Below are 14,703 nucleotides of genomic sequence, written 5' to 3' on the forward strand. Positions count from 1 at the left end.
GGGCTTTTGCCTTCATAAATATACATGTGATTAGAAAAGGGAATTACTGTAGGTTCATTTCTGGCATGCTGCAACAGAAATACAAATCAAAAAATATGAATCTATAGATTTACATTGTATATCCATGTAGGTTCTTGTGGACCCTTTTTAGAGTTTTGGGACTATGCAGTATCTCAAGGGGGAAATGACGCTCATACAGAACAGAAAGAGCACGTGCAATTTAGACCAATCAGCCTAAAGCCTTATGTACATAACAGTGTCATGTGCTTGAAGCCTGTATTGCTTCCTAGTTCAAACCCATATGGCCTCTGTGTCAGGCTGAGCAGGCTGGAATCCTCGAGATCTCCCTGCTGCACCCGGCATTCAATTAGAGCATCCGATGCAGCACTGGAGGCTCGTGAGGTCGCGGTCTCGCCCGCTCGTGACATCACAGCTACGCCCCCTCAATGCAAGTCTATGTGATGGGGCATGATGGCCAAGGTCATGCCATCACGATCCTCCGCCCCGCATTGCCAGTCATCTGGAACAGAGCAAAGTTTGCTCCGTGCACCGGACGTCTGGAGTGCCGTAGCCGGGATCAGACATTTTATCCCCTATCCTTTGGATAGGGGATAAGATGTCTAGGGGTGAAGTACCCCTTTAACTTCAGTCAATAATGACTAATCTGTTAACTGCAAAAGAAGCCTGACATTGCCTTGTGCTTCTCTTTCTAAACTCACTCCCTCTTGCTACAAATTCACTTATTGCTTGGCATCTCAGCACGACCCCCTCTTGGATCTCCTCATACATAACCATCTATGGATTTATACCAATCACACCCCATCTATTTATCTGGCCCTCTCTTTGTTAGTATTCTCAGTGCTCTGTCACGGGACCCCTAACATTTTTACTGTGGAAGTCATAAGATCCAATGGCATTCACTACCACTTGTATGCTAATGACATTACAATTTACCTCTGTTACCTAGATGTTAGCTCTAAGGGCTTGTTCATACTGCCTCTGGGCTCCGTCCCATTCAGGGTCCGTTTGGCACCAAACAAGGAAGATGACCAGACCCTTATCACAACAGACACCGCTGGGTTCCCCTGCATCCTATTGACTTGAGTGAAGCAGTGCTCCTTTTGTTCGCTCAACTCCTGTCCATTAAATAGTTTGAGCAACAGAGCTCCCTTTAGCAGCACTTAATATCAGTGTGAGCCTTACTGTCCTCCATCTATAGTCTTAAGCATGCCCTGAAAAAACATCTTTCTAGACCTATCACATTTCCTAATCTAATTCCTTTCCTTTTCTTACCCCTTTTTCATTATTTCTCAGAACCTCAATATCTTCTTTGGACAGTAACACTCATACTACCTGTATGTTTGAAATTTACAGAGTGCTGTGGACTATGTTTGTGCTATATAAAGAAAGCCTATTTTTATTATCATGCCTCTATTGGCAACAACTTCTCTTTCCTCCTCCCGCTCTCTAAAACTCAGCTTGGAAAAGGTGTAATTTATCATCTTTACCCCATTTTACCCATCCTGTTATCAGAATTATTAGTCAATGTTAATAGCGCTACACCTTCTCCTATTACAAGTCTGCAGCTTAGGATATCCTTTCATCCTCTCCTGTCTTTAAAATGCTTACTGGCTTTTGTCACCTCCTCTTTTATCAATATTGAGTCAAAAAATTATTGTACATGCCTTCATCATCTCCTGTCTAGACTACTGCAACATCTTTCTCTGTGGCCTCAAACAGTCTATTATCCCCAATCTAACCTTAACTTTGCTGCCCACAAAAGAGTCAGCATAGACCCCTTCCAGGTTATGCAAGTGACCTACCAGCATGCAATCACTGGAATTAACATCAACAGAGTGTTTAGTCACAGCAAAAAATCATGGAGGTCCAGAAGTAGAAGAAAAGCTTCACATTTTATTCACACCATAAAGTGTACAAGATGCGACATTTCAGCAAACTGCCTTTGTCAAGCATGCTTAACAAAGGCAGTTTGACGAAACGTTGCATCTTGCACAGTTCATGGTGTGAATAAAATTGGAAGCCTTTCTTCTACTTCCGGACCTCCATGATTTTTTGCTGTGACTAAACACTCTGTATGCATTTATTATCTATGTAGTCATATATTATATAACTGGGCTGCTGACTCCAAAAACTTTTCAATGCCTCCTTACCTTATCCAACTATCTGACCACAGTGGGGCTGACTGCTGGGTTGTCCGTACACCCCCCCCCCCCTGCAATCTTCAGAATGGGGAACAGAATCTCCCCTTAGAACAGGGAGCCCAGTCTCCTCTGAGAATGGAGCAGTCATTCTCAATGGCACCAGACAAAAATATTCCACCGTTGTTCGACAGTTGTAGCTGTCTACCTCAGTTCCTATAGAGAATGAATGAAACAGCGACCACCTCTCTTTTTTCTCATGGGAGACCATTCTTTTCTGTGGATAACTGTTCCTGAGAAAGTGGGGAAGTGTATATAAATGGGCAAACCCCTCTAAGGAGGATGAAGATGGATATGTGCATTTGATCTGTCATTCCTCCCAACGCTGTCTTTGGAATGCTGCCTTCAAAAACATTAAAGCAAGATATCTTAATGGAGGTATTGGCAGATGTAATGGTCTGCTAAACAAGTGTTTTGTCACCACCTCCACATTTCTACTGTTTTTAGAACATATAGTAGTACCATTAAATTATAGGTGAAACATTGAGTCTGTTGACAAATAAGAACCATTGGCCCACCCAACATTCTGAATACTATCAATGGTCCCTGGCCCTATCTTATAGAAGGATAGCCTATGCTATTCCATGCATCAACTAATCTCTCAGTAAAGTAATACTTCCTGATATTACTGCATACACTTTTACCATATATAGAATACCAGCATTGCCCGGTTTTTCCTTCCTAATCCTTGTTGGGGAGGAAAATCAACAAAGGAGGAACCTTTTGATTTCATATCCCGTCCTCATATATTGTTGTCATATCCCAACCCCATATCCTGACCTCCTATACCGATCTCCTATCCTGACCTCCTATCTCGACCTCATATCCATCCTCCTATCCCATCCTCCTATCTCGATCTCCTATCCCGACCTCCTATCCCGACCTCCTATCCTGTCCTCACATCCTGTCCTCATATCCCGATCTCCTAACTTGACCTCCTATACCGACCTCCTATCCTGACCTCCAACATCCTCCTATCTCGACCTCCTATCTCAACCTCCTTTCTTGACCTCCTATCCTGACCTCTTATCCCTTCCTCCTATCCCAACCTCCTATCCTGTCCTCATTTCCCATTCTCCTATTTCAACCTCCTATTCCGTCCTCCTATCCCGTCCTCCTATCTCGATCTCCTATCTCGACCTCCTATCTCGACCTCCTATCTCGACCTCCTATCCCTTCCTCATATCCCGTCCTCATATCCCGTCCTCCTATCTCGACCTCCTATCTTGACCTCCTATCCCGACCTCCTATCCCGACCTCCTATCTCAACCTCCTATCCCGACCTCCTATCCCGCCCTCCTATCCTGACCTCCTATCCTGTCCTCCTATCCCGACCTCCTATTCCGTCCTCCTTTCTCGTTCTCCTATTTTGACCTCCTTTCCCGTCCTCCTATTCCGTCCTCCTATCTCAACCTCCTATCCTGACCTCCTATCCCGTCCTCATATCCCGTCCTCCTATCTCGATCTCCTATTCCGATCTCCTATCCCGACCTCCTATCCCGATTTCCTATCCCGACCTCCTATCCCGTTCTCCTATCCCGTCCTCCTATCTTGACCTCCTATCTCGACCTCCTATCTCGACCTCCTATCCCAACCTCCTATCCAAACCTCCTATCCAAACCTCCTATCCCGACCTCTTATCCAGTCCTCATATCCCTTCCTCATATCTCGACCTCCTATCCCGTCCTCCTATCCCTTCCTCCTTTCCCGTTCTCCTATTTCAACCTCCTATCTCGACCTCCTATCCCGACCTTTTATCCCGACCACCTATCCCGATCTCCTATCCCATCCTCCTATCTCGACCTCCTATCTCGACCTCCTATCTCGACCTCCTATCCCGACCTCCTATCCCAACATCCTATCCCGACCTCCTATCTCGACCTCCTATCTCAACCTCCTATCCCGACCTCCTATCCCAACATCCTATCCCGACCTCCTATCTCAACCTCCTATCTCGACCTCCTATCCCGACCTCCTATCCTGTCCTCGTTTCCCGTCCTCCTATCTGCACCTCCTATTTCCACCTTATATCTCGACCTCCTATCCCGACTTCATATCCCGACCCCGACTGGTATGTGTACCAGGTATTGAAATATCTCCAGCCGTACGGAAGTTATGTGGGAACATACATTTCCCATTGATTTGCATGGGACTTTAAACAAAAACCCCGACCCTCACAAATGGGGGTGAGTAAGGGTTAAAGTACGTATCCTACGTTTGTTGTTGACATATAAGTAACATGTGTGCCAAGAATCATGTTAATATTTTTAGACGTTTGGATGTGATGCTGAACATACACACACACACATACACACACACACACACATACACATGCACACATACACGTTGATGAGTCAGTGAGTCAGGCCTTCTCTTTTTATATATATATATTTCAGTTATATTTGAAAGTTAAAAGTTTTGGTACACTTTTTTTTGTTTGTTGTTGAGGTGAGACACATTTATATATTTTTTGTTCTATGTAATTATTGATTTGGTTTATACATTACAGGCTATAAGATCAGCCGAATAAATACAAATCATGCCCATTTTTAAAGGTGCCCTACAGAATTTTAATTTGTCCCTGTGTCTAACAAATATAAAAATTAAGGACAAAAGTATAACAGACAAGTAAACAAAGGTTCACTTGAGGGAACAGCTAATTCTGGGTTTAAAGATCTGTCACGCTTACTCAGGTTCCCATTTGTCCACTACCTAGACTTGTGTGTTAAAATGTCTTAAACACAGCCGTAATTTCAATGACATGTGCAAGATCATTTGCTGGGTTTAACTTTCACCTGATTTACTTGACAAAGCATCTTTCACAAAGCCTGAGGCTTCTCTATAATTACCATAACCACATTCACAGGCCATTCACTGTTGAAAATGCCAACACCTTGCATTGGAAAAGTGCTTGCTATACCCACTCTCCAGCAAATTCAAGTGAGCTTAAGCACAATCTGCCATACTTTCCCCCCCCCCCCCAAACCATGGGACAGTGAAATAGTTAATACAAATGGATTTATAATTTGCTTTGGGGGGCCAGTTTCTTCTCCTTATTTATTAGCCCAGCTGATGGGGCAGATTTGATGAGGCACTTCTGGAATAATTGAGTCATCACACAAAGAAGGCTGCTAGCATTCAGAGTGGTTTTATCAGCAGCAAGCAGGCCTGATTACTGACAATTACACTCTGATCCGGTGATGGAGGAGAAAGAGCCAACGAGTGGGAAATGTCCATGTTTCTATCCAGGAATAATTTCTACATTCATTTTACATGCTAAGTGTTTCCTATCTCTGCATAATAAACTGTAAACAGGAATAGATGGTACAATGTCCCTTAATATTTCCTGGTAATGAAGACACAAATGTACAGTGAGTGCTGATAAATATAGATGAAACATAAGCTATTCTCCTAGTCGGTATTGTTACCTTTAAAATAAATGTATTTTCAGAGTAAAACATAATCAAAGCTAATGCACAAAAAATGACAGGAGATTGAAGCCGTCCTTGTAACTACACGGAAAGTTTGTAAAAGTCCTGTTTATCACTGCTGCATTATAGACGTGCCCGCTGAAGGTGATAGCCCAAAATCCGAATCATTTTTTCCCCCTGCAATAAACAACTGGACAAGTACCGCTTTGATTAAACAAATAAATGAAAGCAACAATGGTGACCACTGTTGACATCTCTGTAAGACGAACACAGCTCAACGTGGAAATGAAAAGCAAGACAGCTGGCATTGAACTATTTCATTAGGATGAATTATTCTCCTCTTTCATTCTTTTAAAGGAGAGGCTTTCTTTCTACAGTTAGTGCAACATTAAAATTGCACTAATTGCTATGAGTTCTATCACACAGCACGAACTGTTATGTACTGGAGAAAGCACTGCGGCTTTATCGTCAATTTTTCCTTTGAATACTTTATTCTTATATTGAAATGCTCACAATGATTTTTGTTAGTGGTTGGCACAGCACAATGGAAAAACCTAATATCTCTTAATTTTGTTTTGAAACCTCACTGCCCCCCTTCTTTTTTTTCTTTATCTTTTTTTGTTTAGTTTGTTTTATTCTGCTTTAAATGGCCCACAAGGCACTCTGTTCCTTTAATATGTCACCATTGTTTTTCTTTGACATTGAATAGAATATTAGAAACAACAGTAACATCTACTAATATTTATAGCTAAGATTGAAATGATTGGTTGCATGTGTTTCCAAATGGAATTCAATTATCTTCTTGTTTTAGACTAGTGGTATGGTCACTTTTTTTCTCCCCTTTTGTATTGCGCTGAAAATATAATATGTATTCTTTGATTTAGCGATAAATGTAGCCTAGCTTTTAGGCTATAGTTATTTCTTATATTTAATTAATTTTACCTTTTTAAAAGGAACAGAAGTGTCATTGAAAGCTTTGGGCCTTTCACGTGCAAAGCCGATTTGGTTTTGCAAATTTTTAATAAATATTGGGACTGGTTCTAAAAATGTAAACATTTTGAAAAAACCTTATAGTACTACATGCAAGATTGGAATAGGATGAGTAGAGATCTCTAGGCCAAAGATTTTTGGAGTCTTTGGTCCCAGATTCCACATGACCCCCTATCGCAACCATACAGTATATATAGGTCCAAACAATGTCAATGGTGAGTGACACATGAATTCATGTTGTCGACCTTTCCCATATAAAATTTATGGGTTTGGCAGGTATGAACTTTTTTTCAGAGGGGTAGGAAAATAATTTTAGCTTTATTTCCCTGCATAGTGTCAGTTGATAGATTTTGGTTACAATTTTGGAAAAAATATTTAGCCTGTGCAAGAATGGTCTTTCTAAAATACCTCACAGCATTTTACGGTTGGTGGTGTTGGCTTACCAGTTATGAATTGATATTAATGTGCTGACAGAATCCATTCGAGGGTTGCAAGTACTTTGGATAACAAGTTGGCTGCTTGGTCGTCTGGATTTCACCTATGGAGATCTATTGGGTCTGCAGCTTGTAGAAGGGAGCTGGAGTAGAGGGCCCAATTTTTATTGTGATTTTAATTTGTCAATTTAATAATGTCAATTTGTTGTTAATCATATTCCTTCCAGACTGTGTGACAGAGGAAAAAGCCAAAGTTTTTTGTTTGTTGTCAAAGTTTGTTGTTTCAATTTCAAACTAAGGCATTACTACGATATATTTTTATATATTTTTCTGTTTAGGTGTGTATGCACACACTGGGATGTTCTGAGCAGTTGGCTATTCTCCCTGCATTGGGAATGGTTAATGCTCTGAACCAATGAGAACTCAGGTGGGGTTATTTTTACCAGAGTTCTCCTGCATTCTGGTGCTTGTTATTTGTGCAATAATGCTACTCTGATTATGTATGTTTTAAGATGAAGCTTGCTTTTGTTTGTCTTGTAGTTTTCTGAGTTTTAACCATGGTTATTCTTTTTTGATAAAGCTTTTAGTTTGCTTGGTTTTATAGGACATCTCTGTCAGTTTTTAGGATTATGTATGTTCCTTCTGCTTAGACAGTGTTCACACTGTGTTACCTGTGCTCTGTATGTTACAATTGCTGTTTGGTATCCTGGAGTCTATTTAGACTCATCCGTTTCTAGTCTTGTGTTCTATGTTTTATTATATTTCGGTTTCCTATTAGGTCAGCATCCTGATCACACGGTGTGCATGCTGGCTAGTAGTCCATTTGGCTTCATTATGCTGTCTACTTCTTTTGTGGAGTGTGGTGTCCAGTTTGTTTCTGTTCTGTGTCCCAGTGTGAACAGTATCCTAAGTTCCTGATCGTTTAGTGTTTTTCATTCAGTTCTTCCGTCCATCCCCTGCATCTCCTGGACTTTGCTGTATACCTGTTCCGTACCTAGTCTTGTTCATTTTATCATGTCTGCCGCTTTTCTGGATTCCGGTTTATGAACTGTTTGTTAATACCATATTCTGCCCTGTTTGTTAGTTTATATTCTGTCTGGTGTATCTGGTTGTCTGGTAGTTTTCCCATTCTGTTTCTGGCTTGTGACCGATTATGTTTATTATTTGCTTTTATGCCACTGCACTTTAGCGCAGGGAGGGATCGGCTCCAAATTGTCGATCCACCATTTTAGGGTGGATGGCCAAGGAGGCAGGGAAAGTGTTATTAGGGACAGCTTAGGGCTCACTCTCCCTGTCCCCCCAGTCAGTCATGACAATTACTGTAATTATTATAGACTTTTAACCTGTCATCTAGAAATGTCAAAAGTATAAATCACACTGAAACCTGAGACCTGCTGCAATTGGGAGTTATATAGTCTATGGACACATCAGTAAGATATGGCAACTGAGTGGTTATGGCTCCTGATTACTGCGGGTCTCAGGACTGAGGCCTGGTGTCATCTTAACTTTTGACATATCTGGACGACATGTCAAAAGTTTATATAGATGACAGTAACACTTTAAGCAGATCATGGGCTCTTATTCCTCCAAATGATTTAGGTAAATAAAAAAGAAGCAGCTTTTGTTTTAAGGTGTTTACATTCCACATATATATATATATATATATATATATATATATATATATATATATATATATATATAAAGAGCAAGTAGTGTGCCTCAGGGGAGCTCTATTTTTCTTAGAAGTTGGAGCTTCGGAGATGAGTAGTGTATTTACTACTCATATAACTAATGATGACCAGGTCTGTGTGGCCAGCCTGCGTGAATGGAAAATACCTGGAATGCTGCAAGCTTGAATTAGACGGTGGCTTATAAGGTGCACCCACTAGACATCCTGGTTCTCATGACTGGGCTACGACTTTACAGGTGATCATAAAAATAAGCATGGGCAAGGAGGTGGGTAGTGGAAGATATCTGGGCATACATTTGTCTATTTATAGTAGGTTAGAGTCTGTAAAACTATACAGTGTTTTAAAGGGGTACTCCGGTGGAAAAAAATTTTTTAAACCAACTGGTGCCAGAAAGTTAAATAGATTTGTAAATTACTTCTAAGAAAAACTTTAATCCTTCCAGTACTTATCAGCTGCAATATGCTACAAAGGAAGACATTTTCTTTTTTAATTTATTTTCTGTCCGACCACAGTGCTCTCTGCTGACACCTCTGTCCATGTCAGGAACTGTCCAGAGCAGGAGAGGTTTGCCAAGGGGATTTTCTCCTGCTCTGGACGGTTCCTGACATGGACATAGGTGTCAGCAGAGAGCACTGTGGTCAGACAGAAAAGAAATTCATAAAGAAAAGAACTTCCTCTGGAGCATACAACAGCTAATAAGTACTGGAAGGATTAAGATTTTTAATAGAAGTAATTTGAAAATCTGTTTAACTTTCTGGCACCAGTTGAATTTAAAAATAAATGTTTTCCACTGGAGTACCCCTTTAAGACCGCTTTTATATACTGCCTTTGTATATCAAAAGGAAACTTATCAGTGTTCTTTCCTGTCTTTAAAGAACATCTGCAGCAAAAGACAACTTATCCCCTATCCACAGGATAAGGGATAAGTATTTGATTGCGTGGGTTCCGACCACTGGGATCCCCCGCAATCTCCTGCATGGGCCCCCGCATTGCCACTCTGTGTGAGCGGCTTATATGCATAGCATCGACCTCTCTGAGGTCAATGGTACCCCCCCTCCACGCCCCCTCCCCATACAGTTCTATGGGAGAGGTTGGGAGGCACGAACGCTGTCTCCCCACCTCTCCCATAGAGATACATGGAGGAGGCGTGTCGGCCGTGGCCCTGTGCATGAGATCGTGGGGGTCCCAGTGGTCGGACCCCCCATGATCAAACACTATGGATAGGGGATAAGTTGTCATTTGCTGCAGATGTACTTTAATTATCTTTCAACTCAATATACACTGAAATGTATGGTGTAAGATTACCTTACCAGCTTTTCTCAACATGATTTTGTCCCACTCTGTCATAAGATGTATATATGTGTATGTGTGGACATCTAATAACTTTTAGGTAAATGAAGCCTTTAGAATGTCCTAATAGCATGTTGTGATATTTTGTTAATTTGTTTTCATTAGGAATTGACCAAAATAGGAGATTGATTCTATGGGTTGTCACGCCCCTGCCATAGACTTGCATTAAGGGGGCGGACCGTGATGTCACGAGGGGCGGAGCCATGACATCATGCTTTTCCGTCCCCTGTATCGCCCGTCATTATGTACAGAGCTAACTCGCTCTGTGCAGTAATGACAGCGGGCTGCCGCAGCGGCAATCCCGGGGGTCCCCGGCAGCGGGACCGCAGCGATCTGATATCTTATCCCCTATTCTTTGCGTTCAGCTTCGCAAATTTGGCCTTTGTAACCAGCTTCTAGGGTTCTCGTGGCGGAAGGTCCGGGAGTGGAGAAACATCCGCGATCGGAAGCCATGATGGGATTGGGATCGGATCCATATCCAGCACAGGCCAGGCACCATCAAGGTCTTCGGGAGTATGTATAACAATGCGGCGACCGTTTTTCAGAGAGCTGTAAAATGCCTATCTCTGCCTTATTCTACTAAACAGATCTCATATATTATCTCAATACAAAGTCTTGCAGTGATAAAATGATACAGTTTAAAGCGTACCTCTAACGGTTGTCCTTTAAGTAATTGTTGCAGCAACAGGATATGAGCTTTTGATCCTGTGATCTAGTCTATGGGATTTCTGGCAAATGTGCTTTCAGTTTGTGATTCTTTTGCAGCAGGTCATGGTATCAGAAGTGGCCACGAAATTGAAACTCATATCCTGCCGCCAGGACAACCGTTAGAGGTACGCTTTAAACTGTATCATTTTATCACTGCAAGACTTTGTATTGAGATAATATATGAGATCTGTTTAGTAGAATAAGGCAGAGATAGGCATTTTACAGCTCTCTGAAAAACGGTCGCCGCATTGTTATACATACTCCCGAAGACCTTGATGGTGCCTGGCCTGTGCTGGATATGGATCCGATCCCAATCCCATCATGGCTTCCGATCGCGGATGTTTCTCCACTCCCGGACCTCCCGCCACGAGAACCCTAGAAGCTGGTTACAAAGGCCAAATTTGCGAAGCTGAACGCAAAGAAAACCCTGGTGAAGAATGCACCTCCTCCGGTACAGTGAGTGTTACATGAACCGACGACTACTGTGAGTACGCACTTTGTGCTAGACTTTTCGCGATTACCGGTTATCGCTTTTGAACTGTTTTGTTGATACGCCAAGCTGCACATTATGGAAGTGCCTTATTGCTCCTCAAGAACTTATCGTTGAGTTATACGCTGAGTGAAATGGACTGTTACCTGTTTGCTCTCTATCAGCCGGACCATACGGGTGCCCCTGGCTGCGTGACTGACTATTTGACTTTCTCCCCTGCCAGCCCACGGGCTGTCACCTTCCCCGCATCTCTCCTTGTCCTCCCCCCCCCTTTTTTATTTCTTTTTATTTTCCCCCTGCTGTTATCATTACATGGACTACTGCGAGACATTCCCCCACCCCGAAACATCTGAAGAGGACTCTATCTGTGGTCCCCCTACTATGGAAAACGCATGCTCTACTTCACAATCTTTGGTTGCCTCACCAGACCCTTTCCATGCCCTCCCATTCCTACCTCTTTTATGAATACAGGGACCACAGTACTTGATTTTTACTGTTTAGACCTTTAATGCTCCACAACTGTTGCATTGCTGTTTGAACGCTAGGAGTTATATCTGTGTATGTATATGTCTACACGCATTTCATTCCAGGGTCCTAATGTATATATTGCTGTATATTGTTCTTGAATTTTTTATAACACCCCTGTATCTCCCCCCCCCCAATGTCCCTTCATTACCTCTCCCCCCCACTCTCCCCTTTCCTTTTGAATAAGGACACCAGACTTGCTCTGTTATGTTTTGACCCCCGCCCTCCTTGTTTTCTCCCCTCGATCTTTCCCCCCCCCCTCCTCCCACCACCCTACCACCCCCCCCCCCTCAGCCCACACTACCCTATAACATATTTTGCTGTCTGTGCGCCCGGGCTTCATGGATAGTGCTTTGGTTTCTTTGGACCCCTCGCTGATCTCTCTTCCCTGTGCTGTGCTGGACATCCCCTGGCGCAGTGCGGGGTGGACTGATCTAACCAGTTATCCATTGAGATACATCTGTGAATAGTTCATACCCAACCCCCCCCCCACCCACAAACCTCCCCACCTCTCCCTCTCTCCCGCCCTACTCCCCCCTCTTCCTGCACAACCCCATCCGAACCCTACATCATCCTCCTCCCCCCTCCCCTTACACCTCTTGTACACTTCCTCTGCATATTTTGTTCACCGTCTATCCTTAATATCCCCTACTCCCCCCACCTCCTTTTCTTCTTTCTCCTGCTTCCTCTTTTTCCTTCTCCTTTCCTTTTTCTTCTCGGACTTCTTTCTTCTTCTTGGAAGTACTGTCTTGTCCCTATAACCCCTTGAATAATGTCAGACATTCTCATAACATCTTTCAATGTCAAAGGTTTGAATAGCCCCAGTAAACGATCGCAGGTATTCTCTATATTGCATAAACTTAAATCCTCTATTGTTTACTTGCAGGAGACTCACGGGAAGGTCTCTAAACTCCCAGTTCTCCCTACCTCCTATTTCTCCCACTGGTATCTTTCAGGAAGCACATCTGCAGCCTGTCAAGGTGTTCTATTGCCATCCACAAGACAGTGCCATTCAAACTGGTTGGTGAGTACTCTGACTCGGATGGGAGATACCTCTTCTTAAAAATATCTGTAGCATCGCGCACATACACCCTAGCTAATCTATATGCTCCAAACACAGGCCAGATTATTTGGCTTCTCAAAACCCTAGAAGACTTACGCCTCTACGCAGAAGGCCCCGTCATTATTGGAGGAGACTTCAATCTTGCACTTAACCCTCTAGTTGACACTACACTCCACAAATCTAACATTTCACAGTCCGCTTTGCGTAAACTACACTCTACCTTTCAGGACATGCAACTCATGGAAGCCTGGAGGACTCTCAACCCTACACGTTTAGACTACTCCTTCTACTCGAAGGCCCACAATTCCTATCAGAGACTGGATTATTTCCTAACCCACAGCTCATTACTACCCACACTCAAGTGTGCCAGGATTGGTGCCATTTCAATATCGGATCAAGCCCCAGTAACACTATCTCTCATGCTTTCTCATCTCCCTGCGAGGTGGGGACTCAACGAGAGTTTGTTGGACAGGACTCAGGTGGTTGAGGATGTTTCCTCTCACCTTTTCCACCTTTTTCCAGCAGAACTCGGGGTCGGTTGCCTCCTTCCCCTTGGTATGGGAAACACATAAGGCCTTTGTCCATGGCCTTTTTATTTCCTGGGGTTCACGACTGAAAAAAGCATCCCAAAAAGAAGTTGACTCTTTACTACACCAAATAGCCACCAGAGTCCACAAACAATCCCGCCTCCTACCACTGCAGGATGAACTCACTTCTCTACGCATTAAACTGAAAAACATACTATATGCCAAATCAACCAAAGCCTATATGCACTCTCGCCAACGTATTTATGCACATGGCATCAAAGGAGATTATGTCTTCTCTCATTAAAAAAGCTAGAGAGAAAACCCACATTCATTCAGTCAAGACCCAAACAGGCTCACTTGTTACATCCACCCCTGATATCGCCTCGGCTTTCCAACACTTTTACTCCAACCTCTCTGAATTACAAACATCTGAGGGCGTCTCCGCTCCTGCTTCAAGAGCCTCATTGATTTCCGATTTTTTACAATCACTACATTTACCTGCTCTGGGGCGAGAGGCCGGTTTGGCTCTTCTTGAACCAGTGACCGAGGACGAACTCCTCAGAGTGATACACAGTTTCCCCCCCAGGTAAAGCACCTGGCCCAGATGGGCTCCCCCTCTCCTATTATCTGAAACTCAAGGGTACACTCTTGCCCTACCTCCTCCGCACATGTAATGCGTTATTGACTTGAGAACCACTCCCCAGACAAACCCAGGAAGCCCACGTCACCTTAATTCATAAAGAGGGTAAGGATCCTTTACAATGTGGAAGCTATAGGCCGATTTCCCTATTAAATTTGGACCTTAACATTTGGGCTAAACTTCTGGCTTTACAACTGCGTGATATCATTCCCTCTCTAATCCAGTCGGAACAAGCTGGATTTGTTCTTGGTCGTGAGGGTAGGGACAACACTGCGAAGCTGTTCCAAACCATACATGCTGCTAAACACAAGAAAATCCCCATGGCTCTACTGGGGATTGATGCAGAAAAGGCCTTCGATAGGGTGGGGTGGGACTTTATAAGATCCACGTTATTGACATTTGGTCTACCCCCACCCTTCGTTCAAGCTGTCTTTTCCCTCTATGACCAACCGCATGCCAAACTAAAAATCAATGACACACCGTCCCCAAGCTTTGATATAAAAAATGGTACTAGACAAGGCTGTCCCCTCTCCCCCACCCTGTTTATTTTAGTTATGGAAACCCTTTTACAAAAAATTAGACTCTCCACAGATATTTCAGGCATATGTGTGGGTTCTATTGATTTAAAAGTATTG

At 43.1% G+C, this 14,703-nt stretch overlaps 1 protein-coding gene across 15 annotated transcripts in view; it reads right to left on the minus strand.

Moving 5' to 3' along the window:
- ST18 (ST18 C2H2C-type zinc finger transcription factor) overlaps positions 1 to 14,703 on the minus strand; it is a 445,260-nt gene that overhangs the window by 200,828 nt on the left and 229,729 nt on the right. The window lies entirely within an intron of this gene.

Source organism: Hyla sarda, chromosome 5, assembly GCF_029499605.1.
Source record: "Hyla sarda isolate aHylSar1 chromosome 5, aHylSar1.hap1, whole genome shotgun sequence".
Taxonomy (NCBI): domain Eukaryota; kingdom Metazoa; phylum Chordata; class Amphibia; order Anura; family Hylidae; genus Hyla; species Hyla sarda.